Genomic DNA, 24904 nt, shown 5'->3' with positions numbered 1-24904 from the left:
TATCTTAGCAAAAGCGTTAACATCATACCTTTAAATTAGTTTATATACTTCGCTTCTAACTCTGCAGTCTTGTCCAGACCCTTGACTGCATGTTCAATAGTATCCTGCTTTGGGGACTTCCTGCATCTCAGGGAAGGCATTGTTTATTCTATAAAGAAAAAAGACAGTATTGTGTTGAGAATTATTAATACTATGGGCTAAATGGAGTTTTAACAATATCAGTGTAAGAAAAATAAATTATAAATTAAAAAAATATCAATTCCTCCATCCCAATTAACGATTTCAACCATAATAGTTTATATTGAAGTTTAAACAACAAACACAGACAGATTTATGCAGTGCGACTACAAAAATCTTACCAAAATTGCATTCACAGTAACCTTTGCTTTAAGAATCATGTAATTAACCAGTGAACATCGTGTCTTACACAAAAATTAATGACAGAAATTATCATGGTACTTGCATTCTGTGGTTCTATAACAAAAGTGCAAGCTGTTAGCTCCGCAAAGCTAACGCAACAAGCTAGCGTCCCTCGTGCTCACATTCAATGCAAACCTGACCACCGGATGACAATACGCGTCGGTTTAGTTCTTTAAATGAGTAAAAGCACCATGACGTTTTATAATTATTCAATGCTTAACTGGAGCTCGTCAATTATGTCGATGTAGGAGCACATGTTTGCTAGGCCAGTGTTGTAGGCCCACATCCATGGTGCTACTTTGTATAGTGTTTTCCACACAACTATCTCTAACTATGAACAAATGCACTCGACGCATGTTTTGAAAAAAACCCAACGAAAAACACTTACCTCTCCGTTTCAACAGCAGTTCGAACTTCGAAGTGGTGATATTCTCCAGCGTTAAGCACCTGCTCGAACTGCGAATAGGTCAAATTCAACAGCGTCTTTTTTCTGTCTTAATAAGGACGCGATGAGAGGAGGAGCGCTTGCCTTTTCGTCAGCACGCCCCGCGCGGGTGGTGCTGCTTTATCACTCTCTATCTGTGCCCGCCCGCCGGCACGTCGATAGAAAAATAATATTCCTTCAAACATTACTTTCATCTTCTTAACGTTTTGTAGTGAATTTAACAGGTTCACCACTTTTTTCAAATACACCAATGGAAAACAGGTCTTAATTGAGGAAACATACAAAGAGCGTCTCACAAACACCTTATGATGAGCAATGTAATTTGATCACGTTTTTTGTCACTGCCTGGACGTTGGGTTCACTGGCCTGGTGGCAGTGGCTTGTAGACACTGTCACTGAGTGGGAACGGATCTCAAGGTGGGTCAAACTAACCCAAGCAGTGGATCGGTCCGTTTTTTAAATTTATTAATTTTTTTATTTTATGTATTTATTTATTATTTAATACAAGGGCTTCGGCTCACTACCAGTGGGCGGGACCAAAGAATTTGGGTTTCCTTTGAGCTAGGAGGCAGTCAAAGGCAGTCCAATCCCCGGCAACATAAAGCGCCTAGCTCTGGGGACATGGAATGTCATTTCTCTGGTAGGGAATGAACCCGAGCTGGTGTGTGACGAGACCAGTGGTTCTCAATTATTTCCTGTCATGCCCCCCCTACCAAGAAGAAAACAATTCACACCCCCCCACCACAATTTTCTTTTACATTTCGTACTAATGTACATGTTCTTTGCATATTAATGTTAGATTGTCAATAAAATATCTTACCTTAACAAAGCTAAATTGATAAAAATAAAATATCATTTTGAGAACGACTATTGTGAGGATCTCGAAACTCAGTACTCTGTGGTGCTAATATTGATGAGATGATAAATATGTTGAAGCCACAGAACAAAAAGATTAGATATTGTTTGGAAATTAATGACGTACATAAAGGAATATCAGCCTTGATTGGAGTACATTACTGCATTTAAATTTTTAATAAAAATGAAACAATTATTGATGTTATGACCACTATGAAGAATTTAAAAAACAATATATAGGGATAATTATAGTTTTCATTTTGTTATGTGTAGTCTGTTCATGTTGCATTATTTTTATGACAAAGACGATGGTTAATCGTAGGTTTGTTGCCCAAATGTACCATTACAACCTGATTAATGTTGAGAATGACGAACTCAAACTGGACACTGAAACGTAAAAACACATGGACTTCTTGCCCCTGTCCTCACACGTGCACACACACACACACCATACACGAAGATCCGGGAGGTAAGGACGGCTGTCCTACAGGATGCGGATGGAAGAACAACTGCAGCGGAACAATGCCAGGGATGTCTGGAGGGGCCTGAAGACCATCTCAGGCCACGGACAAGCAGGTAAGACCCAGAAGGGGGGGGGGCTTCAGTGGGCAAATGAGTTGAACCTATTTTTCAATAGGTTTGATCAAATGTCTGACCCCGCTCAGGCTTCCCTGATGCAGCCCCCACCCACCCCTCCTGCCACTGCGAACAAGACCCTCTCTCCCCCTCTCTCGCCCCTCTCTCTCTCCACAGGCTCCAGTTCCCAGCCTCATCAGACAACCACCACTTCCTCCTGCTCAGCCTTGTTCCTCACAACATCTCAGGTGAAGAACCAGCTGAGGAAGATGAAGGCGAGGAAGGCGGCAGGCCCAGATGGGACCAGCTCCCAGCTCCTCAAATCCTGCGCAGACCAGCTGTGTGGAATCGTCCAGCACATGTTCAACCTGAGCTTGAAGCTGGGCAGAGTCCCCCAGCTGTGGAAAACATCCTGCCTGGTTCCGGTTCCAAAGACACCCCATCCGAAGGAGCTCAACAACTTCAGACCAGTGGCGCTGACGTCTCATCTGATGAAGACCCTGGAGAGACTGGTCCTCGTCCATCTGCGCCCCCTGGTCAGCTCCTCAATGGACCCACTCCAATTTGCATACCAGCCTGGCATCAGTGTGGATGATGCCATCATCTACCTGCTCCACACTTCACTCTTCCACCTGGAGAAGGCGGGGGGCACGGTGAGGATCATGTTCTTTGATTTCTCAAGTGCTTTCAACACCATCCAGCCCGCCTTATTGGGAGACAAGCTGGAGCAGGCGGGAGTGGCCCACCACCTCATCACATGGATTCACAACTACCTCACAAACCGGCCACAGTACGTGAGAACACAGGACTGTGTGTCTGACGTGCTCCTCTGCAGCACGGGAGCGCCGCAGGGAACTGTGCTGGCTCCCTTCCTGTTCACCCTCTACACCTCGGACTACAAATACAATTCCACAACCTGTCACCTGCAGAAGTTCTCTGATGACTCTGCGATTGTCGGCCTCATCACTGACGATGACGATCGGGAGTACAGAGGGGTTACGCAGGGGTTCGTGGACTGGTGTCAGCAGAACCGCCTCCAAATCAACGCTGGGAAATCCAAAGAGCTGGTGGTGGATTTCCGCAAGCGTCGGCACTCTCCACCTGCACCAGTGAATATCCAGGGAACAGACGTTGAGAGGGTCTCAACTTACAAGTACCTGGGTGTTCATCTGAACAATAAACTGGACTGGAGCGACAACACAGACGCTCTCTATAGGAAGGGTCAGAGCAGACTCTTCCTACTCAGGCGGCTGAGGTCCTTTGGCGTTCGGGGAACACTCCTCAGGAACTTCTATGACTCGGTGGTTTCATCAGTCATCTTCTATGGAGTGGTCTCCTGGGCAGGAGGCATCTCGGGCCGAGACAAAAAGAGACTGGACAAACTGGTGAGGAGGGCCAGCTCTGTCCTGGGCCGCTCCCTGGACTCTGTGGACTCAGTGGGGGGCAGAAGGATGACGGCAAAACTGTCATCAATGCTGGACAAACCAGCCCACCCATTCAATGACACTCTGAGAACACTTTACAGCTCCTTCAGTGACAGACTTTTACACCCTCGCTGTACCAAAGAGAGATTTCGCCGCTCCTTCCTGCCAACTGCTGTCAGACTTTTTAACAAGAACATTGGGTCAGGCCTACAAACGGGAGGGCATTAGTGCAATTGTGCAGTCCTAGGATGCAATATTAACTACTACTGTACTTTCAGCCAAGGGTGTACTTAAATATTGACCAATGATGTATTTTGTTTACCATTACAGTATTCTTATTACAATACTTCTATCACTGTAGTATTTCTACCACTGCAGGATGTTCACTATTACAGTACTTTTATCATTGCAGTACTTTTATCATTGCAGTATTTTTCTATCATTGCGGTACTTTTACTATTACAGTACTTTTACCATTGCAGTACTTTTACCATTGCAGTACTTTCATCATTGCAGTATTTTTCTATCGTTGCAGTACTTTTACTATTACAGTACTTTTACCATTGCAGTATTTTCTATCATGCAGTACTTTTCTATCATTTCAGTACTCTTACCATTACAGTACTTTTATCATTGCAATATTTTTATGATTGCAGTATTTTCAATCATTCAGTAGTTTTTATCATTACAGCGTTTCCCCCTCCGTATAATGGACAAACATTAGGAGTGTTTCCTTACACTTAGATACGTTTATACTGTGTATATTTGCATGCTTTTTCTGAATGTCTGCTGCTAATGTTATACATTAACGGCTACATTACGCCGCCGACTCTGTGTGATCTATATCTTTGCTGCTGTAACACCTCAAATTTCCCCATTGTGGGACTAATAAAGGACATCTTATCTTATCTTATCTTATCTTATCTCTCCTACAACGAGGCAAGGGCCTCCACCAAGTCACCCCAGGGACAAGTTTTATTCCCTGATGGTCATCAAATTATGAGGATCTCATTCTACGCCGGAAGGGAGGAGGGGAATTTTTCCCTAATGTGAGGTTTTCGCTCCTCCACTGATGATCACACTGTTGTATGATTTCATTATGATGATCTGTCTTAAAGCCGTAAGGACATGATTTTTAAATCCACAACAGGGGGGAAATGTAAGATGGGCTGAGGATAGGTAATCAGTTTGTGTATTCATAATCATGTTTTTATACACTCATTAATGTTGAACACACACAGAGACACTTACTTGTTATTTTAACACACACACACACAGACACCGTATCCTGAAGATGTGTTTAGTTAAACTGACCTTGGGTTATGATTTTCTGCCTGCTGGAGTCCCTGGTGATTAGTTATTGATGCTTTAGTTAAACTGACCTTTATACCGTGAGTTATTGATGTTTTCTGTCTCTTGGTGATTAGTTGTTGATGCTTTTCTGTCTTCTGGTGATTAGTTATTGATGAGTTAGTTTCAATAAAAAGGCAGAACGGAGGGTGAGAGTCAGAGGGTGTGCGGGATTGAACTGGCAAGACGGCTGTTTCACCTCCTGGCTCCCTCTCCCATTCTGAATGGCACAAAACGAAAACTTTAGTAAGTTATTTCAGTCTAAAAAAGGCGTCAGGGCATTTTTAAACCGGACAGTAAGTCGCCACTGTCTTGGTTCCTTTTTGTGCCTTGACCCATACCGGAATTATTGAAAGGATGCAGTCCTATTTACAGGCCCAAGTGACACCCCAGGTTTCTGTTGTTTGTACGAGGGCGCTTAATAGGTACTGCTATTCACAATCGTCTTAGGCTGTTTCTTTGCAGAAGTTTATGGACAATGTGTAGTGCTGTAGGATGCAGTCTAGAGCATTCTTGACATTGAAGCTTTTGTTTCCAGCAACTGCTAATGCGACCGTGCATCAAACATGCAAAACACAGACCCTTGCTCCTCAAGAAGTCAATCTTATCCTTGTGATGCTTTCTCCTAAATTCCTTACCAATTGTGAGACTGTGTTGCTCTCCATTACAATTAGCACATGGTTTGGCAATAGCATCCACTGAAACAGGTTCTGCCTTTGGCGTGGTGGTTTTGTTGTTTTCCATCTTGGCGGGCACAATGACTGTTGTGAAGACTTTCTTTGATTTTGTTGTTTCTGTGTGTTGTGATTTTGTTTTCTGTTTTATAGAAATCTTTCGTGCTTGTCAACAAAGTCAACAAAATCCTTAAACTTCACTCTTCTATTTGTTCTTTCTTGGAGATTGCAGGCAAATTTTCTCCAAGATTCTATAAGTCTGTATGGAAGTTTGTTTGCCAATGCCTTTATATTAGCCATGTTGTCCAAGTCCTCCATGTAATTAACATCTGCCATTATGTTCGAACAGCCCATAAGGAATAATGTGAAAGACTGAAGTGCAACACCATCTTCAGACTTGATTGTTGGCCAATCCATGGCTTCCTTTAAATATGCTTCTGCTATCATGAAGTCATCACCATAAAACTCCTTCAAGATTTGTTTTGCTTTGGTATATCCTGTCAGAGGTTCCATATGGATGCAGCTCTTCACCAACTCATGTGGTTGTTCACTAGTATACTGCAGCTAAAATTGAAGATGATCACGGTTATCACTTGTACGGCCTTCAATCCCATGTTCAATGGCACCTATACAGGTTTTATAATGCAGAGGGTCGCCTGTAAAACGTAGGAATGGAAAGTTCGGGAAGAAGCGATGCTTTTTGACTCTTTGCTAAGTATTCTGCGACACTGGCTTGCTGTGAGATTGCGTGGCAAAGGCCATCAAGCACATGTCCCTGTTGTTCTCTACTTTCTGTCTGATGTGGAAATCTAGCCATTGGAATAGTCGAAGTGGGAGCATTTCAGGTCAACACTGCTTGTTGCTCTGATAGGCTGTGATGGTAATTGAATGTTTTTCCTTGTTTAAATTGTAACACACTCATCAGGAATGTGGATACCATCCTCCTGGGTATTTTCATATCTTCTCAAGACATCCAATTTAGCATCAGACTCAGGGAGTGCCGTTTGCATTGCATGCATTTCCTTCTTTGCTTTAATTGCAGCTTCTTCTTGCTCAAGTGCCAACCTTTGTTGTAAATCAGCAGCCTTTGCCTTTAAACATGCTCGTTCCATTTGAGCCTTTAATTTAATTGAAGACGTTGACAGAAGTGAGCTTCTGTCTGTTAGATTCTTTACTTCTACTTCTATGGGTGTAGTTAGTTGATGCAGATCTACTATCAGCAGGTGATATTTGTTTATTGCATCCTTCCTCTGCACGTTTCAAAACGTCCTTCTTCCATTGCTCACATTTCCATTAATTACATTTTTTGGATCAAACCAGTTATTTTGGTCATCGGCAAAATCCTCTTCAGTCTTTAAATTTTGCAGACCGGAATTGAGGTCCACAAATTCTTGCTCCATGCCGCTAAAGCAAACACGAACCTCAGTTTTTTACAGCGTCAACATTTGCATCATCCTCCATCAATTGTTCAATTTGACGTTGCATGGAGGTCAATTGAGCAAATTTGCAGCTGCGTGCCTGCATCCGTTTAGGCTTGTGATCTTCTACAGCTTTTCTCCGTCATTTTTAATGTCCGCTTTCCACTGTCTTGTTCCTCCATGTCAATCCACAATGAAGCAAACAAAAACGTCAAACTGACTGTAGCGTCTCAATTTGCAGGTCAGCCGAATGACGATCAAAGTTTTAAGCAGTTTACTCACGCACCTGTTACGTGCGCGTCCTTGTTAACTCGCGATGCTTGTCAAGTATGGACGCATGCTAACAGCTAGCAGCTCATTGTCCCGACTGGAAAGTTGCTCCTTAGCTGTGATGTGCCTAGGGTTACACTATCTATCATTAACAAACACAGCCAGCCCTCCTCTTTCCTCTTACCGCTTTCCAGTGTCCTGTCCGCAAGTAGTATTTGGAAGCCGTCAAATTCCACAACGGTGTCCGGCGTTAGCTCTGTTAGCCATGAATCCGTGAACATCAGCAAGCTAGCTCATTGGAAGTTCCTCTCGTGCCGCGTTAGCGCTGTTAGCTCGTCCATTTTCTTGGGAAGGTATCTAACATTTCCCATAAAAACGGACGGGAGGACGGGGTGGTCACGCCTCCTCTTTGCCTGGCGTTTCGCCCCCGCGCGACATCTCTCTTCCTCCTCAACTCGTGGGGGATATCGGGTCTCGCTCCGGGAGTCGGCACGGGGTTAGCACGAAGTGCTAACAGCTGATCTCTTGTGTAAACGATTGATCCGTAGCTCCCAGTGACATCTCCGGACACGATCACGCAAAAAACAGCCCTCAGCAGCAATAAAACCACCGCAATTTGGATGTCCATTGCTGCGATGAGGTAAAATAAATAAAACTGGGTAAAGGGAAAAACACGCGAAAAAGGCTCAAATAGTGAGCCGTGCTGCTCTAGCAGGTAGCCACTCGCGTGGCGACGGAACCGGAAAAACAAATGTGGTCCCATCAAAATCTGATTGGATATTTAAAAATAAAAGCGTGAAAATTTGCTTATTTGTCTGTCGTCACCAATGATTAAAAAAATTAAAATCATTACAAAATCCTCAAGCTATCGTGATACCAGACGAGTTCTGCGGGACACCAGACCACCCCAGTTGTCCACAAAAAGTGGTCACTTCAAAATTTGATGTGGCATTTCAAAATAAAAAAATCACCTGAAATATGCACTGTGATCAACACTGATTTAAAAGAAAAATCTTTAAAAAATATCCTCAAACTATCGTGATACCAAACCAGGACTGGGGATACTAGACCACACCAGCTGTCCACCAAAAGTGGTCACATCAAAATGTGATGTGGCACTTCAAAATAAAAGTAGCCTGAAATTCGCTTATTTCACGGTCATCACCACTGAGTTAAAAAAAAACATAGCTCGAGCTTTCGTGATACCAGACCAGTTTTGTGGGACACGAGACTACCCCAGCTGTCCATAAAAAGTGGTCCCATTGAAATCTAATTTGTAATTTCAAACTAAAAGTTGCCTGAAATCTGCACATTTCACTGTCATCATGCCTGACTTTAAAATTTCATTAAAAAATATCCTCTAGCTATGGTAATACCAAACCAGGTTTGGAGGACACTAGACAACACAGCTTTCCACCAAAAGTAGTCCCATCAAAATGTAAGGAGGCATTTTAAAATAAAAGAGCTGGAGCTGTCGTAATACCAGACTAGTTTTGTTGGACACTCGACGACCCCAGCTGTTCATCAAAAGTGGTCCCATCAAAATCTGGTGTAATTTCACAATAAAAAAAAAAACACCTGAAATATGCACATTTCATTGTCATCAACACTGATTTTAAAATAATCATTTCAAAATACCCTCGAGCTATCGTGATATCAGACCCATTTTGGGGGACACTAGACAACCCCAGTTGTCCATCAATTGCGGTCCCACCAAAATGTGATACGGCATTTCAAAATAAAAGTAGCCTGAAATCAGCATACATCACTGTTATCACGCCTGACTAAAATATCATGACAAAATATCCTCCAGCTATCATGATACCAGACCAGACATATTTCACTGTCATCACCATTGATTTAAAAAAATTAATTAAAAACTAGAGCTGCGAGCAGCTATAAAGGGCCCTCGCCACCCGGACAACGTTGGGGTACTGGCACGTTGGAAATGTGAAATATTTCCGAGAAATAACGTGAGGAATCTTCAAGAGGAATTTGCTTGTAGTTAAAGTTAGAGCAGCTTTTGTTTTCAAAGCCTCGTCAATGTTTGAAGTAAATTTGTTGGCAGGCACTACAGGTGCATCAAATCAAAGACTAATAGACTGAAAAACATTTTCTTTCCGAGAGCCATCACCATTCTGAACTCTCACACACATGCACACACACACGACCACCCTTACCTTGCTGAACAGCGACGTATTGTGTTGTATTTCTCCAATTTCATACTATTTTCCATCACAATATTTATTCTCTTATTTATCTAATTTATATATTTGATTAAATTATTGTTGTATTGCACTGGAGAGGGGAGCTCCCTAATCTTGTTGCACACTGTACAATGACAATAAAAGGATTTCGGATTCTGATAAATTTAGAATGGCCGACTTCCTGTTCAATTTAGCATACGGCTCCATGAGACTTTTTATTAGGTCTTGGCTTTGTACACACTTCATCAAATTTTCAGTTTGGTGAAACAGAGATATGGGGCTGTTTTTTTTTGTTGTTTTTTTTTTCTAGGGGGCGATAGCGAGCCATTTTTAAACAACTGTACGACAAAATAATAAAATATTGTGAATATTGAATCAACTCCCGGTTGGGTGGACGCTGGCACGTTTGGCTGCCACTGCTCACCGGTAACTCTCAGAAATATTTTGGATCCGCTTGTTGTACCTGCTTTAGCAGTTTACAATCCCTCCAGTTACAGTGATTTTATTTATTATCTGTATGTTGAGCGATCCCGATTCTCATGAATGCCACCCACCGATTGCATAGTCGCTGACGCGTCTACTGTGGCTAAAGTTTAGCTTACCTATCAAAGTTAGCACCTTATGTACAGGGTAAGTTTGGGATTTTTTTAGAGCATGAGCAGGGGAGTTTTTAAGCATTTAGTCCATTGTGGTGAACCGCCCCCATTTAAGTAAATTCAAAATGGCCGACTTCCTGTAAAACCTAGCGCATGGCTCCAAGAGACTTTTTTGTAGGTCTTGGCCTTATACATACTCCATCGAATTTACAAAAAGTAGGTGAATCACTCAACCAGGGCTGATGTTTTTGAATATTTCTAGAGGGCCATGGCAAGCCATTTTAAAAAAGCTGCACATTCCATTCCGCAGGATTGCTATGGACATTGTGGGTCCTTTGACAAAAAGCAGTGGTGTAGTGTGTGACAACGCCACACGTTTCCCAGAGGCATTTCCATTGCGCACAATCACTGCTCCGGCAGTACTTTGTGCCTTGGTGCAACTCCTTTCCAGAGTTGGCATACCAGATGAGATTCTAACAGACCAGGGAACCAATTTCACTTCAAGGTTAATGCAACTGTTCAACAAACAACTGGGCATCTCCGCCATCAAAACCACTCCATACCACCCATAGACTGATGGACTAGTGGAAAGGTTCAATCAGACCTTAAAGAAGATGCTCCAGAAATTTGTGGATGATACTGGAAAAGACTGGGACCGGTGGCTGCCCTTTTTGCTGTTTGCCTATCGCGAAGTTCCTCAGGCGTCAACAGGTTTCTCTCCCTTTGAACTCTTGCATGCTTGGGAGGTTCAGGGGCCATTGGACTTGCTCCGAAAGGCCTAGGAGGCACCTTCCACCACGTGAAGTGATCGGGGGGTGGTGAAATTTGTGCTGGAAATGAGGGAGAGACTGGCCAGGTACCAGTAGGAGGCAGAGGTCAACCTGCGGGAGGCCCAGAAAAGCCAGAAGACCTGGTATGACCAGCAAGCTCGCCACCGGGAGTTTAAACCCGGCCAAAAAGTATTGCGGCTTCTCCCCACATGCAACAACAAGCTTTTAGTAAAGTGGCAGGGGCCATATGAGGTCACCCGGAAGATGGGTCCAGTGACCTATGAGATTTTCCATCCGGAGAAGAAAAAAAATAAACAAACTTATCATGTGAACCTCCTCAAAGAGTGGAAGGAGCGTTCAAACCAGGCTCCAAAGGAGGTCATACTCGCGCGGAAGGTGGAGGAGGACGACGACGACGACAAGGACGAGGACGACGACAATGATGATGATGATGATGATGATGACGAGGCAGAGCTGGAGTCCTCGACGACGACAGATGCGCCTGCACTGGCACGTCGGAAACCCAAGCAAGTCACAGAGATGTGCTTAATTTTCAAGACGGTGCCTTCTCTTTTTTCCGCCAGCCCAGGGAAGACGACGGTGGTAGAACACGTCATTCGTCTCAAAGAAGGATTACCAATTCGTCAGCGCCCCTACCGAGTTCCGCAACACTTGGTGGAGAGACTAACCAAGGAGCTCCAGGAAATGCTGAAGCTTGGAGTCATTGAGCCTTCCAAGTCGGAGTGGTGCAGTCCGGTGGTTATCATCTCCAAGAAAGATGTGTGCTGATTTAGAAAGAGAGTGAAAGACGTTTAAGAGAAGAAGCAGAAAGTACTTAATATGGAGATAAAGAAAGACGAAGAAACAGGAGCGAGAAAAAAAGGAGGAAATGCACCAGCCGAGGATCAAAGAGACAGTGACAGTGAAAAAGGAAGTCAGGGTGAGAGAGCTGAGGAGGAGGGCCAGCGAGAAAAGGAGCCGGGATTGCCTCAACAAGTGGACAACAGCGCCCTGGGAAGCCTGCCACAAGAGATGAATGCAAAGCGGCCTGCCAAACAATCACACCAATCCAAGATAATATGCGTAAATGGGCTGCGGGCCTCACGACCACCCCGTCAGCACCGATCTTCTACCAAGGACGTGGAAGAGGAAGAGGACACCTGCCAACAAAAGACGACGTCTGCTACAACTGTAGGAAACATGGCCACTTTGCTCGAAACTGCCGTCAACCACCCAGGAAAACCGATTACAATTTACACAGACAGAATCAAGTTTGATAAGAAATTTGTGATTTGTCAGGACCAGTCGTGAAAGCAACGGAGGATCACGTGACGTAAAAAACAAACAAAAAAAGCAAGTGGAGAAGCAGTTCTACATGAACGTGCGTTTTACTTATTAGGCCGTGATACACTGACACAATTGGACCTTAATATCAGAGTCAATAAGCAAGGGCGAATTCAAACAAACGTCAAAACTTTAAAAGGGCACATTATTATCGGTTGCTACATTTGGAAGAACAAAATAGGACGTCAATAAATTATTAGAAGTAGCTCACAATAGAGTCTGTTTGGGCGATGACGTGCAACACATGGTTAGTCTGCAAGGGACTATCAGATACAATGTATCAAAAGTAAGTGAAAACGCAACTATGGTTTCGTGCACCACCACATGCAACACTTGCACCATTCTCATGGAAAGACTCTCCCTGCTGGAGGGACGTGTCCGCCAGCTAGAGCAGAGTACTGTGGTAAGCGTAAATGTGGCGGACAGCACCGGTTAGCATTGGCCGTAAACGGCTTGCTAATCGCGTTGAGCCTGTTAAGACACAGAGCAGTTCCATTCCACCTCGGTCTCCTGGCTCCCGCACTTTAGTGAAAGGTGACTCCATTACTCGATACATTAAGCTTGAAAATCCAACCACAGAATGTGTATTGCTGGGGCCAGAGCACCCGACATTGAAGCTAATCTTATGGAGCTAGCACACAAGAGACCTAGACACCAGCGCAGTGCAAACAACGCTAGCTATTCAGATATAGTAATACACGTCGGCTCCAATGACACTAGTGTTACTGCCGTTTCAATGATACGCTGGCTAAAGAAAGTTTTAACGCGCACTCACTCACCATGGGTTGAAGTTGCGATGACGTTCGCTCGGCTTCACTGGTCTTGATGTTGATGTGTAGTTATGTATGTCACGTCAAACAGTCAAGGGTTAGTCTTAATCGTAGTCATTTCAGTCCAGATGTCATGCCGTGAAGTCAAGTAAATCAAATAAATAAATCAATGGCTACGGTCTTCCAAACTTCAAATCAAAAACATCCGCGCATATGCGGTAATCAATACAATATACTATCTTCTATCTTCCAGTTTGTACATAAATAATGCGTCTTGAGTAAGTGCGGTTGAAAAACGGTATCCGACCAGCGTTCCCCCACCTGTCCTGCATTTGTTATTTATGGATGAACGCAACCAGTGCTGACGTCATCAATTGCCCTAGTGGTGGTGTTGCCATACTGCATTACTCAAAAGAAAACTGCTCCAACAACTAGGATGAAGCAATCAGAGATCACAAAGAAAAAACATAGCAAGGACTTGTGATCTCGCCAGAAAGATGAGTCTGAGTCGAGTAATTGTCTCTGGCCCCTTGCCTGCGAGAGGCAATGATGAGAAAGATGGGGGTGTAGCCCTCATTTCCGAATTTAATCTAAAACTTAGTCCTCGTCCTAGCAATTCCTTCAAAACATTTGAAGTTCTCATTATGCGATCCACGGCCGCACTGCCGTTTTATCTTGCCGTTTTTTACCGTCCCCCTGGCTCTTACTCAGGCTTTTTAGATGAATTTTCTGAATTTGTGGCTGATTTGGTAACTCATGCGGATAATATATCATGGGCGACTTCAACATTCATATGAATCTCCCGTCGGAACCACTTACCGTGGCGTTTCGGACAATAATTGATATGTTTGGTTTCATGCAAATAATAGATGAAGCAACGCATATAAATGGTAACACGTTAGATTTGGTATTAACCCGGGGCTTAGCATCCTCAAAAATAATTGTATTACCATATACTAGTGCTATAGCTGACCATTACTTAATCAAATTTGAAGTCTTGGCGCATTGCCATCGTTCTGACCATGATCAAAGCTATAGCAGCCGCAACATTAGCTCCTTAACCACCGCTGCGCTCTCTGAGCTACTCCCTTTAGTAACCGATTCGTTTCCTAATTATATTGGTACGATTGATGATCTTACAAACAACTTTAATGTCGCTCTGTTAAATGCGCCTGACTCCGTCGCACCTTTAAAAACTAAAACTTGTCCAAAGAGGCTGACTCCGTGGTTTTATGAGGAAACACGCATACTGAAACGATTCTTGTAGGAAGCTTGAGCGCAAATGGCGTGCGACCAAACTGGAGGTCTTCCGTCAGGCATGGTGCGCTAGTTTATACAAGGAAGCGCTCAATCTAGCCAAAACTAATTATTACTCTAGATTAATTGTTTTACATAAAAACAACCCTAAATATTTATTTGCTACTGTAGCAATGCTAACGCAACAGCAACCAACCTCGGATAGCTCTTCCTATTCAGCTCACGATTTCATGCAATTCTTTACTCAGAAGATTGAGTGTATTCGTGATGAGATTAAAGACACTGTTCTTACAATTCCGTTGAATTCCGTCATAAATGGTGTTAATAGGGACATTAGGGCTGATAACTGTCCGATAACCTTATCTCAATTTAAAAAAGTATCTCTTGAAAGCCAAACAAAATTGGTTAGTGGGGCAAAACCGACAACTTGTGTGCTCGATCCGCTTCCTGGCAAACTAATTAAAGAACTGTTTATGACCCTAGGACCGTCTGTCTTAAATATTATTAATCTATCACTTACCACGGGTATAGTACCAGCAGCTTTAGGACCGCCATTATGCGACCGCTACTTAAGCAACCAAACCTCGACCCAGAGAGTCTCAACAACTATAGACCGGTTTCAAATCTTCCGTTTATTGCAAAAATCTTGAAAAACTTAATGAATATATGACTAGTAATAATCAATTTGAACCTTTCCAATCAGGTTTTACCGAATGGAAGCTACGGAGGAGGAGGGCATGCTCGCGTCACAGTTAAGCCGAAGAGGAGCACCTTCCCCGGGCACGGGCGGTGTCAAGCGGCCCCTAAATTTAACCGAATGGAAGCTCCGGAGGAGGAGGGCATGCTCGCGTCACAGTTAAGCCGAAGAGGAGCACCTCTTCCCCCCGGGCACGAGCGGAGCGCGAGGCTGTCAGTTATGAATGAATAAATGAATAAATAAATAAATGAAGAATGCCACCTTTCATTTCACTGGCATGATCCGTGCCTGTCATGCCGCGTGTGTTTTTGTTTTTTCAGCTGTGTGGGGCGTTCCTCCAGCGATCGTCTCGCGCCATGCGGTCAGCTGCTGCGAGACGCGCCCACCAGCCCCGCACCGGATTCCCATTCACTCACTGATTACACTCACTACCACCTACACTGACTACCTGGCGTCGGATTGTTATCCTACTTGTGTCTGCGTTTGGAGAGTCCTGCTCAATCCTCCAGCTCTGCTGGAGGATCATAACATTCACAGGGCACACCGGACGGCGTACCAGAAGTTAAAAGTCGAAGTAATTAAATAAATACAAAAATAAGTAATTGAATAAATACAAAAATAATGGCTGGGGAATAAAAAAATAAGAAGTTTTAATAATAATTTTTTTTTGTTATAACATGAATTTCACTCTCTCTCTCTCTACCCGTATATATATATATATATATATATATATATATATAATTTAAGCATTTTTGAAGGTGCGCCGCTACTTCGCGGATTTTCAGTTTTCGCGGGTGGTCTCGGTCCCCATTAACCGCGATAACCGAGGGTTCACTGTATTACTCTTACTCGATCTTGGCGCCGCTTTTGACACTTGATCATAACATATTATTAAAACGCCTTGAAACTTGTGTTGGCATTTCAGGTTCAGCGCTTTCTTGGTTTAATTCGTATCTGTCGGAGAGGAGGCACCGTGTAATTCATGGCAATGCGACTTCTGATCTTTGTAAGATCACACGCGGAGTTCCGCAGGGATTGGTACTAGATGCTACCGCTTGGTGATATTATACGGAAATATAACATTAGTTTTCATTGTTATGCTGATGATACGCAATTATACATGCCGTTGGATATAACGAATCCGTGTGATTGCTATAAATTAGAGGCATGCCTTGCCGAAATTAAACTATGAATGTCTTTCAATTTTTTGCGTCTTAACTCAGATAAAACCGAGATGCTGATCATTGGACCAGCGCGTCATCGGTACCTTTTTCAAAGACACCACTATGAGTATCGATAAATTGCCCAAAAGGATTCAACAAGATCAATGTCTAAAGTCATTTTTGGCCAATTTTCAATCAGATTCGTTAAAAGGGCACCGTGCAGTACGTCAAAATGTAAAAAATTATAATTTTTGTCACCACTGGGTGGTGCAAGGTGGTCGCTGCTCAGGCCCTAATAATAATAATAATAATAATAATAATAAAAGTAATAATATTTTCTACAAAAACAATAGGGACCTCGCAGCCGTCGCAGCTCGGGCCCTAATAACAATTTCTACAAAAACAATAGGGACCTCGCCGCGGTCGCTGCTCGGGCCCCAATAATAATTTCTACACAAAGTCCATTGTGGTGACCCGCCCCCTTTTAAGTAAATTCAAAATGGCCGACTTCCTGTAAAACCTAGCTCATTGCTCCAAGAGACTATTTTGTAGGTCTTGGTCTTATACATACAGTGAACCCTCGCTACTTCGCGGTTCACCTTTCGCGGGTTCAGTGCTTCGCGGGTCTAAAAAATATTCGGGGGCATTGTAGTTTCGCCGAGCGACACAACGGGGCGCTGGAGCGGTTAGACGGCCGGCGTGCGCCGAAGAAGAGCGTGGGCGAAGAGGAGAGTGGACGAAGAAGAGCACGTTCCCCCGGACACGATCGGTGGCGACGTTTCGCGTGGTTCGGACCGTACCAGAGCTCCGGCCAGCGTGCGTGGCAGTTAAGCCGTAGAGGAGCACCTTCCCCGGGCACGGGCGGTTCCAAGCGGCCCCTAAGTTTAACCGAATGGAAGCTCCGGAGGAGGAGGGCATGCTCGCGTCACAGTAAGCCGAAGAGGAGCACCTTCCCCGGGCACGGGCGGTGCCAAGCGGCCCCTAAGTTTAACCGAATGGAAGCTCCGGGGGAGGAGGGCGGGCGTGTGTCACAGTTAAGCCAAATTGGAGCACCTCTTCTGCCCGGGCACGAGCGGAGCGCGAGGCTGTCAGTTATGAATGAATAAATGAATAAATAAATAAAGAATGCCACCTTTCATTTCACAGGGCACACCGGACGGCGTACCAGCAGGTAAAAGTCGGAGTAATTAAATAAATACAAAAAGAATGGCTGGGGAATAAAAAAATAATACGTTTTAATAATAATTAGGTTTTTTTGTTATAACATGAATTTCACTCTCTCTCTCCCCGTATATATATATATATATATATATATTTATTATATATATTGTATATTTTTTTTAAGCATTTTTGAAGGTGCGCCGCTACTTCGCGGATTTTCAGTTTTCGCGGGTGGTCTCGGTCCCCATTAACCGCGATAACCGAGGGTTCACTGTACTCCATAAAATTTACAAAAAGCGAGGTGAAACACTCAACCAGAGCTGCTTTTTTTAACATTTCTCGAGGGCCATGGCGAGCCATTTCAAAAAAGCTGCACAACTAACGTATAAAATATTGATAAATTTGCTCGGCCTGATGTGTGTGTAAAGTTTTACGAGTTGTCGTTCATATTTAGAACCTCATAATCAGCTTTGTTTTATTGCCGAACAGTGCAATGCCACTCCCACAACTTTTCACGAAAAAGGACGAATTTCGTATTGTGACATCCTCATGGCCGAAACAGTCATCCGAGCATATATGAGGGCGACCTTGTTGAGTTGCACGTAGAAAAACATCCAAGAAAATAACTTGTATTAGCTTTTACCAGTTGGTGGCGCTACTACTACGATGTAAAATAAGTTGGTAGATGTCTTCAGGGCTGAAGTATCCTCAAATGTGTACAACTTCGAGAAGATAGGATCATCTGAGTCATGTTGCCGGAGCTTTTGTTGCCACAGAGTACAATCGGACTTTTCAGCACCTTAATAGCCACGCCTTTTGCCAAAACGTCACAAAATTCGGCAGAGAGTAAGATCATTGTCTTGAGTCTTTTCTGACTAATTTTCAGTCGGATTCGTCAAAAGGGCACCGTGCAGTACGTGAAAATTAAAATAAAAACTAATTTTTGATTCCACTTGGCGGCACTGTGTGTATAACAAAATAATAACATTACGATGTCTTCAGGTCGGGACGTTTTATTTACAGGTGAAGGTTTGGATTTTTAGGAGCATGTGCAGGGGAGTTATTAAGCATTCATTTATTTGTATTAGGTTCATTTTGTCTTCTTATTATTGATATTTGACTGATTCATTAAAAGCAGACAATTATGTTTTAGGTAAATTTTTTACCTGACATCTTTCGGCGAGTCTTTCGCCTTCTTCAGAGTGTCGCATGATGGTGTCTTGAGCTGATGTTCCATGAGGGTGTGACTTACCTGTCAAAAAAATGAAAAAAATCAGAGCAGTAAAAGAACAAGCACAACATGAACATTACAAATCAGCAATCACTGACCACTGCAAAAGGGAAAACTACATCATGGACCGGGAGAAGGGCAGGGTCATCCGCACAGAAGAGAACAAACAACAGCGCTGGATCAGAGAGGCCATTGAGATCTGCAAGCGAGGCATAAAAACCATGAACAGAGACAAGGGAGCCTTCATCCTCTCTACCACCTGGACCAGCATCTTGGCGGAGTGAACGGACAGCGGGGGCGTGACTTGCCTTCATTCTTGTGACAGGTAAGTCACGCCCTCATGGAACATCAGCTGATAAAGACGGGTCACAAGACAGCATCATGTGACACTCTGAAGAAGGCAAAAGACTTTCGTATTGTGACATGCTCAAGGCCTAAACACTCATCCGAGCAAATATAAGGTAGATTTTGTTCACCTGCCCGGAGAAAAACATCAACGAAAATAATTTGTATTTGTTTTAACCAGTTGGTGGCGCTACCACTGCGATCAAAAATAAGTTGGCAGCCGTCTTCAGGGCCTGAATATCCTCAAATGTGAAAAATTTCGAGAAGATGGATCATCTGAATCATTTTGCAGGAACTTTTGTTGCCACGGAGAATAATCAGACTCTGCGGCACCGTAATAGCCACGCCCTTCGAAGGAAAGTCACAAAAATAGGGATAGAGTAAGATCAATGTCTTGAGTCTTTTCTAGCCAATTTTCAATCAGATTCGTTAAAAGGGCACCGTGCAGTAAGTCAAAATGTAAAAAATGATATTGATTGGCGCAAGGTGTATAACTGAATATAAACATATAGATGTCTTCAGGTACAGACTTTTTATGTACATGTGAAGTTTTGGATTTTTAGCAGCATGTGCAGGAGAGTTATTAAGCATTTTGTCCATTGCGGCGAAGGAAATCTTAAGTGAAAACTTTGAAGCCCCGCCCCCGTCATATAGTATTTCGGAAACAAAAAATTTTAGCCCCAGTGTTTGTCCCAGGTCTTCAGATGCTACAGACAGAATTTTAAGGCAATCAGATGAAGCCTTTAGGATCAGGGTGCAAAAGAATGACCCCTGTAAACATGCAAAAAAGGGCAAAAGTCGGACTTTCAAAAATTCATAACTCACTTCCTGTTCATATTAGACGTTAAAATATCAAATTTTTCGCCATGCCCGATGAGACTGCCAAGTTTGGTGAGTTTTTGTGCATGTTTCGGGGGTCAAAAATGCGATCGAACAATCGGAAAAATAATAATAATAATAATTTCTACAAAAACAATAGGGACTTCGCAGCGGTCGCTGCTCAGGCCCTAATAATAATAATAATAAAAGTAATAATATTTTCTACAAAAACAATAGGGACCTCGCCGCGGTCGCTGCTCGGGCCCCAATAATAATTTCTACACAAAGTCCATTGTGGTGACCCGCCCCCTTTTAAGTAAATTCAAAATGGCCGACTTCCTGTAAAACCTAGCTCATTGCTCCAAGAGACTTTTTTGTAGGTCTTGGTCTTATACATACAGTGAACCCTCGCTACTTCGCGGTTCACCTTTCGCGGGTTCAGTGCTTCGCGGGTCTAAAAAATATTCGGGGGCATTGTAGTTTCGCCGAGCGTCACGACGGGGCGCTGGAGCGGTTAGACGGCCGGCGTGCGCCGAAGAAGAGCGTGGGCGAAGAGGAGAGTGGACGAAGAAGAGCACGTTCCCCCGGACACGATCGGTGGCGACGTTTCGCGCGGTTCGGACCGTACCAGAGCTCCGGCCGGCGTGCGTGGCAGTTAAGCCGTAGAGGAGCACCTTCCCCGGGCACGGGCGGTGCCAAGCGGCCCCTAAGTTTAACCGAATGGAAGCTCCGGAGGAGGAGGGCATGCTCGCGTCACAGTAAGCCGAAGAGGAGCACCTTCCCCGGGCACGGGCGGTTCCAAGCGGCCCCTAAGTTTAACCGAATGGAAGCTCCGCAGGAGGAGGGCATGCTCGCGTCACAGTAAGCCGAAGAGGAGCACCTTCCCCGGGCACGGGCGGTGCCAAGCGACCCCTAAGTTTAACCGAATGGAAGCTCCGGGGGAGGAGGGCGGGCGTGTGTCACAGTTAAGCCAAATTGGAGCACCTCTTCTGCCCGGGCACGAGCGGAGCGCGAGGCTGTCAGTTATGAATGAATAAATGAATAAATAAATAAAGAATGCCACCTTTCATTTCACAGGGCACACCGGACGGCGTACCAGCAGGTAAAAGTCGGAGTAATTAAATAAATACAAAAAGAATGGCTGGGGAATAAAAAAATAATACGTTTTAATAATAATTTGGTTTTTTTGTTATAACATGAATTTCACTCTCTCTCTCCCCGTATATATATATATATATATATATATTTATTATATATATTGTATATTTTTTTTAAGCATTTTTGAAGGTGCGCCGCTACTTCGCGGATTTTCAGTTTTCGCGGGTGGTCTCGGTCCCCGTTAACCGCGATAACCGAGGGTTCACTGTACTCCATAAAATTTACAAAAAGCGAGGTGAAACACTCAACCAGAGCTGCTTTTTTTAACATTTCTCGAGGGCCATGGCGAGCCATTTCAAAAAAGCTGCACAACTAACGTATAAAATATTGATAAATTTGCTCGGCCTGATGTGTGTGTAAAGTTTTACGAGTTGTCGTTCATATTTAGAACCTCATAATCAGCTTTGTTTTATTGACGAACAGTGCAATGCCACTCCCACAACTTTTCATGAAAAAGGACGAATTTCGTATTGTGACATCCTCATGGCCGAAACAGTCATCCGAGCATATATGAGGGCGACCTTGTTGAGTTGCACGGAGAAAAACATCCAAGAAAATAACTTGTATTAGCTTTTACCAGTTGGTGGCGCTACTACTACGATGTAAAATAAGTTGGTAGATGTCTTCAGGGCTGAAGTATCCTCAAATGTGTACAACTTCGAGAAGATAGGATCATCTGAGTCATGTTGCCGGAGCTTTTGTTGCCACAGAGTACAATCAGACTTTTCAACACCTTAATAGCCACGCCTTTTGCCAAAACGTCACAAAATTCGGCAGAGAGTAAGATCATTGTCTTGAGTCTTTTCTGACTCATTTTCAGTCGGATTCGTCAAAAGGGCACCGTGCAGTACGTGAAAATTAAAATAAAAACAAATTTTTGATTCCACTTGGCGGCACTGTGTGTATAACAAAATAATAACATTAAGATGTCTTCAGGTCGGGACGTTTTATTTACAGGTGAAGGTTTGGATTTTTAGGAGCATGTGCAGGGGAGTTATTAAGCATTCATTTATTTGTATTAGGTTCATTTTGTCTTCTTATTATTGATATTTGACTGATTCATTAAAAGCAGACAATTATGTTTTAGGTAAATTTTTTACCTGACATGTTTCGGCGAGTCTTTCGCCTTCTTCAGAGTGTCGCATGATGGTGTCTTGAGCTGATGTTCCATGAGGGTGTGACTTACCTGTCAAAAAAATGAAAAAAATCAGAGCAGTAAAAGAACAAGCACAACATGAACATTACAAATCAGCAATCACTGACCACTGCAAAAGGGAAAACCACATCATGGACCGGGAGAAGGGCAGGGTCATCCGCACAGAAGAGAACAAACAACAGCGCTGGATCAGAGAGGCCATTGAGATCTGCAAGCGAGGCATAAAAACCATGAACAGAGACAAGGGAGCCTTCATCCTCTCTACCACCTGGACCAGCATCTTGGCGGAGTGAACGGACAGCGGGGGGCGTGACTTGCCTTCATTCTTGTGACAGGTAAGTCACGCCCTCATGGAACATCAGCTGATAAAGACGGGTCACAAGACAGCATCATGTGACACTCTGAAGAAGGCGAAAGACTTTCGTATTGTGACATGCTCAAGGCCTAAACACTCATCCGAGCAAATATAAGGTAGATTTTGTTCACTTGCCCGGAGAAAAACATCAACAAAAATAATTTGTATTTGTTTTAACCAGTTGGTGGCACTACCACTGCGATCAAAAATAAGTTGGCAGCCGTCTTCAGGGCCTGAATATCCTCAAATGTGAAAGATTTCCAGAAGATGGATCATCTGAATCATTTTGCAGGAACTTTTGTTGCCACGGAGAATAATCAGAATCTGCGGCACCGTAATAGCCACGCCCTTTGAAGGAAAGTCATAAAAATAGGGATAGAGTAAGATCAATGTCTTGAGTCTTTTCTAGCCAATTTTCAATCGGATTCGTTAAAAGGGCACCGTGCAGTACGTCAAAATGTAAAAATTGATATTGATTGGCGCAAGGTGTATAACTGAATATAAACATATAGATGTCTTCAGGTACCGACTCTTTATGTACATGTGAAGTTTTGGATTTTTAGCAGCATGTGCAGGAGAGTTATTAAGCATTTTGTCCATTGCGGCGAAGGAAATCTTAAGTGAAAACTTTGAAGCCCCGCCCCCGTCATATAGTATTTCGGAAACAAAAAATTTTAGCCCCAGTGTTTGTCCCAGGTCTTAAGATGCTCCAGACAGAACTTTAAGGCAATCAGATGAAGCCTTTAGGATCAGGGTGCAAAAGAATGACCCCTGTAAACATGCAAAAAAGGGCAAAAGTCGGACTTTCAAAAATTCATAACTCACTTCCTGTTCATATTAGACGTTAAAAAATATAAAATTTTTCGCCATGCCCGATGAGACTGCCAAGTTTGGTGAGTTTTTGTGCATGTTTCGGGGGTCAAAAATGCGATCGAACAATCGGAAAAATAATAATAATAATAATTTCTACAAAAACAATAGGGACTTCGCAGCGGTCGCTGCTCAGGCCCTAATAATAATAATAATAAAAGTAATAATATTTTCTACAAAAACAATAGGGACCTCGCCGCGGTCGCTGCTCGGGCCCCAATAATAATTTCTACACAAAGTCCATTGTGGTGACCCGCCCCCTTTTAAGTAAATTCAAAATGGCCGACTTCCTGTAAAACCTAGCTCATTGCTCCAAGAGACTTTTTTGTAGGTCTTGGTCTTATACATACAGTGAACCCTCGCTACTTCGTGGTTCACCTGTCGCGGGTTCAGTGCTTCGCGGGTCTAAAAAATATTCGGGGGCATTGTAGTTTCGCCAAGCGGCACGACGGGGTGCTGGAGCGGTTAGACGGCCGGCGTGCGCCGAAGAAGAGCGTGGGCGAAGAGGAGAGTGGACGAAGAAGAGCACGTTCCCCCGGACACGATCGGTGGCGACGTTTCGCGCGGTTCGGACCGTACCAGAGCTCCGGCCGGCGTGTGTGGCAGTTAAGCCGTAGAGGAGCACCTTCCCCGGGCACGGGCGGTGCCAAGTGGCCCCTAAGTTTAACCGAATGGAAGCTCCGGAGGAGGAGGGCATGTTCGCGTCACAGTAAGCCGAAGAGGAGCACCTTCCTCGGGCACGGGCGGTTCCAAGCGGCCCCTAAGTTTAACCGAATGGAAGCTCCGGAGGAGGAGGGCATGCTCGCGTCACAGTAAGCCGAAGAGGAGCACCTTCCCCGGGCACGGGCGGTTCCAAGCGGCCCCTAAGTTTAACCGAATGGAAGCTCCGGAGGAGGAGGGCATGCTCGCGTCACAGTAAGCCGAAGAGGAGCACCTTCCCCGGGCACGGCGGTGCCAAGCGGCCCCTAAGTTTAACCGAATGGAAGCTCCGGGGGAGGAGGGCGGGCGTGTGTCACAGTTAAGCCGAATTGGAGCACCTCTTCTGCCCGGGCACGAGCGGAGCGCGAGGCTGTCAGTTATGAATGAATAAATGAATAAATAAATAAAGAATGCTACCTTTCATTTCACAGGGCACACCGGACGGCGTACCAGCAGGTAAAAGTCGGGGTAATTAAATAAATACAAAAAGAATGGCTGGGGAATAAAAAAATAATACGTTTTAATAATAATTTGTTTTTTTTGTTATAACATGAATTTCACTCTCTCTCTCCCCGTATATATATATATATATATATATTTATTATATATATTGTATATTTTTTTTAAGCATTTTTGAAGGTGCGCCGCTACTTCGCGGATTTTCAGTTTTCGCGGGTGGTCTCGGTCCCCATTAACCGCGATAACCGAGGGTTCACTGTACTCCATAAAATTTACAAAAAGCGAGGTGAAACACTCAACCAGAGCTGCTTTTTTTTAACATTTCTCGAGGGCCATGGCGAGCCATTTCAAAAAAGCTGCACAACTAACGTATAAAATATTGATAAATTTGCTCGGCCTGATGTGTGTGTAAAGT

At 43.9% G+C, this 24904-nt stretch overlaps 1 protein-coding gene across 2 annotated transcripts in view; it reads right to left on the bottom strand.

Annotated features, from left to right (window-relative positions):
- The window catches only part of LOC148315560 (uncharacterized), a 52807-nt gene that overhangs the window by 5760 nt on the left and 22143 nt on the right, over positions 1 to 24904 (bottom strand). Inside the window, exons 10-16 of one of the 2 annotated variants that reach the window (XM_088287475.1) lie at positions 22214 to 22314; positions 22051 to 22136; positions 18727 to 18827; positions 18564 to 18649; positions 5103 to 5290; positions 809 to 876; positions 29 to 148 (exon numbers count right to left, since the gene is read on the bottom strand). The exons of the other annotated variant lie outside the window; for it this stretch is intronic. The gene's annotated coding sequence lies outside the window, so the exon portion shown is untranslated. The remainder of the gene's footprint in view (positions 1 to 28; positions 149 to 808; positions 877 to 5102; positions 5291 to 18563; positions 18650 to 18726; positions 18828 to 22050; positions 22137 to 22213; positions 22315 to 24904) is intronic. 2 annotated transcript variants of the gene reach the window in all.

This window comes from Idiotropiscis lumnitzeri, unplaced genomic scaffold (assembly GCF_059441095.1).
Source record: "Idiotropiscis lumnitzeri isolate Australia: NSW breed Sydney's pygmy pipehorse unplaced genomic scaffold, RoL_Ilum_1.0 HiC_scaffold_99, whole genome shotgun sequence".
NCBI lineage: Eukaryota > Metazoa > Chordata > Actinopteri > Syngnathiformes > Syngnathidae > Idiotropiscis > Idiotropiscis lumnitzeri.
Note: the sequence above shows the minus strand (reverse complement) of the source record. Positions and strands in the feature narration are given on the sequence as shown.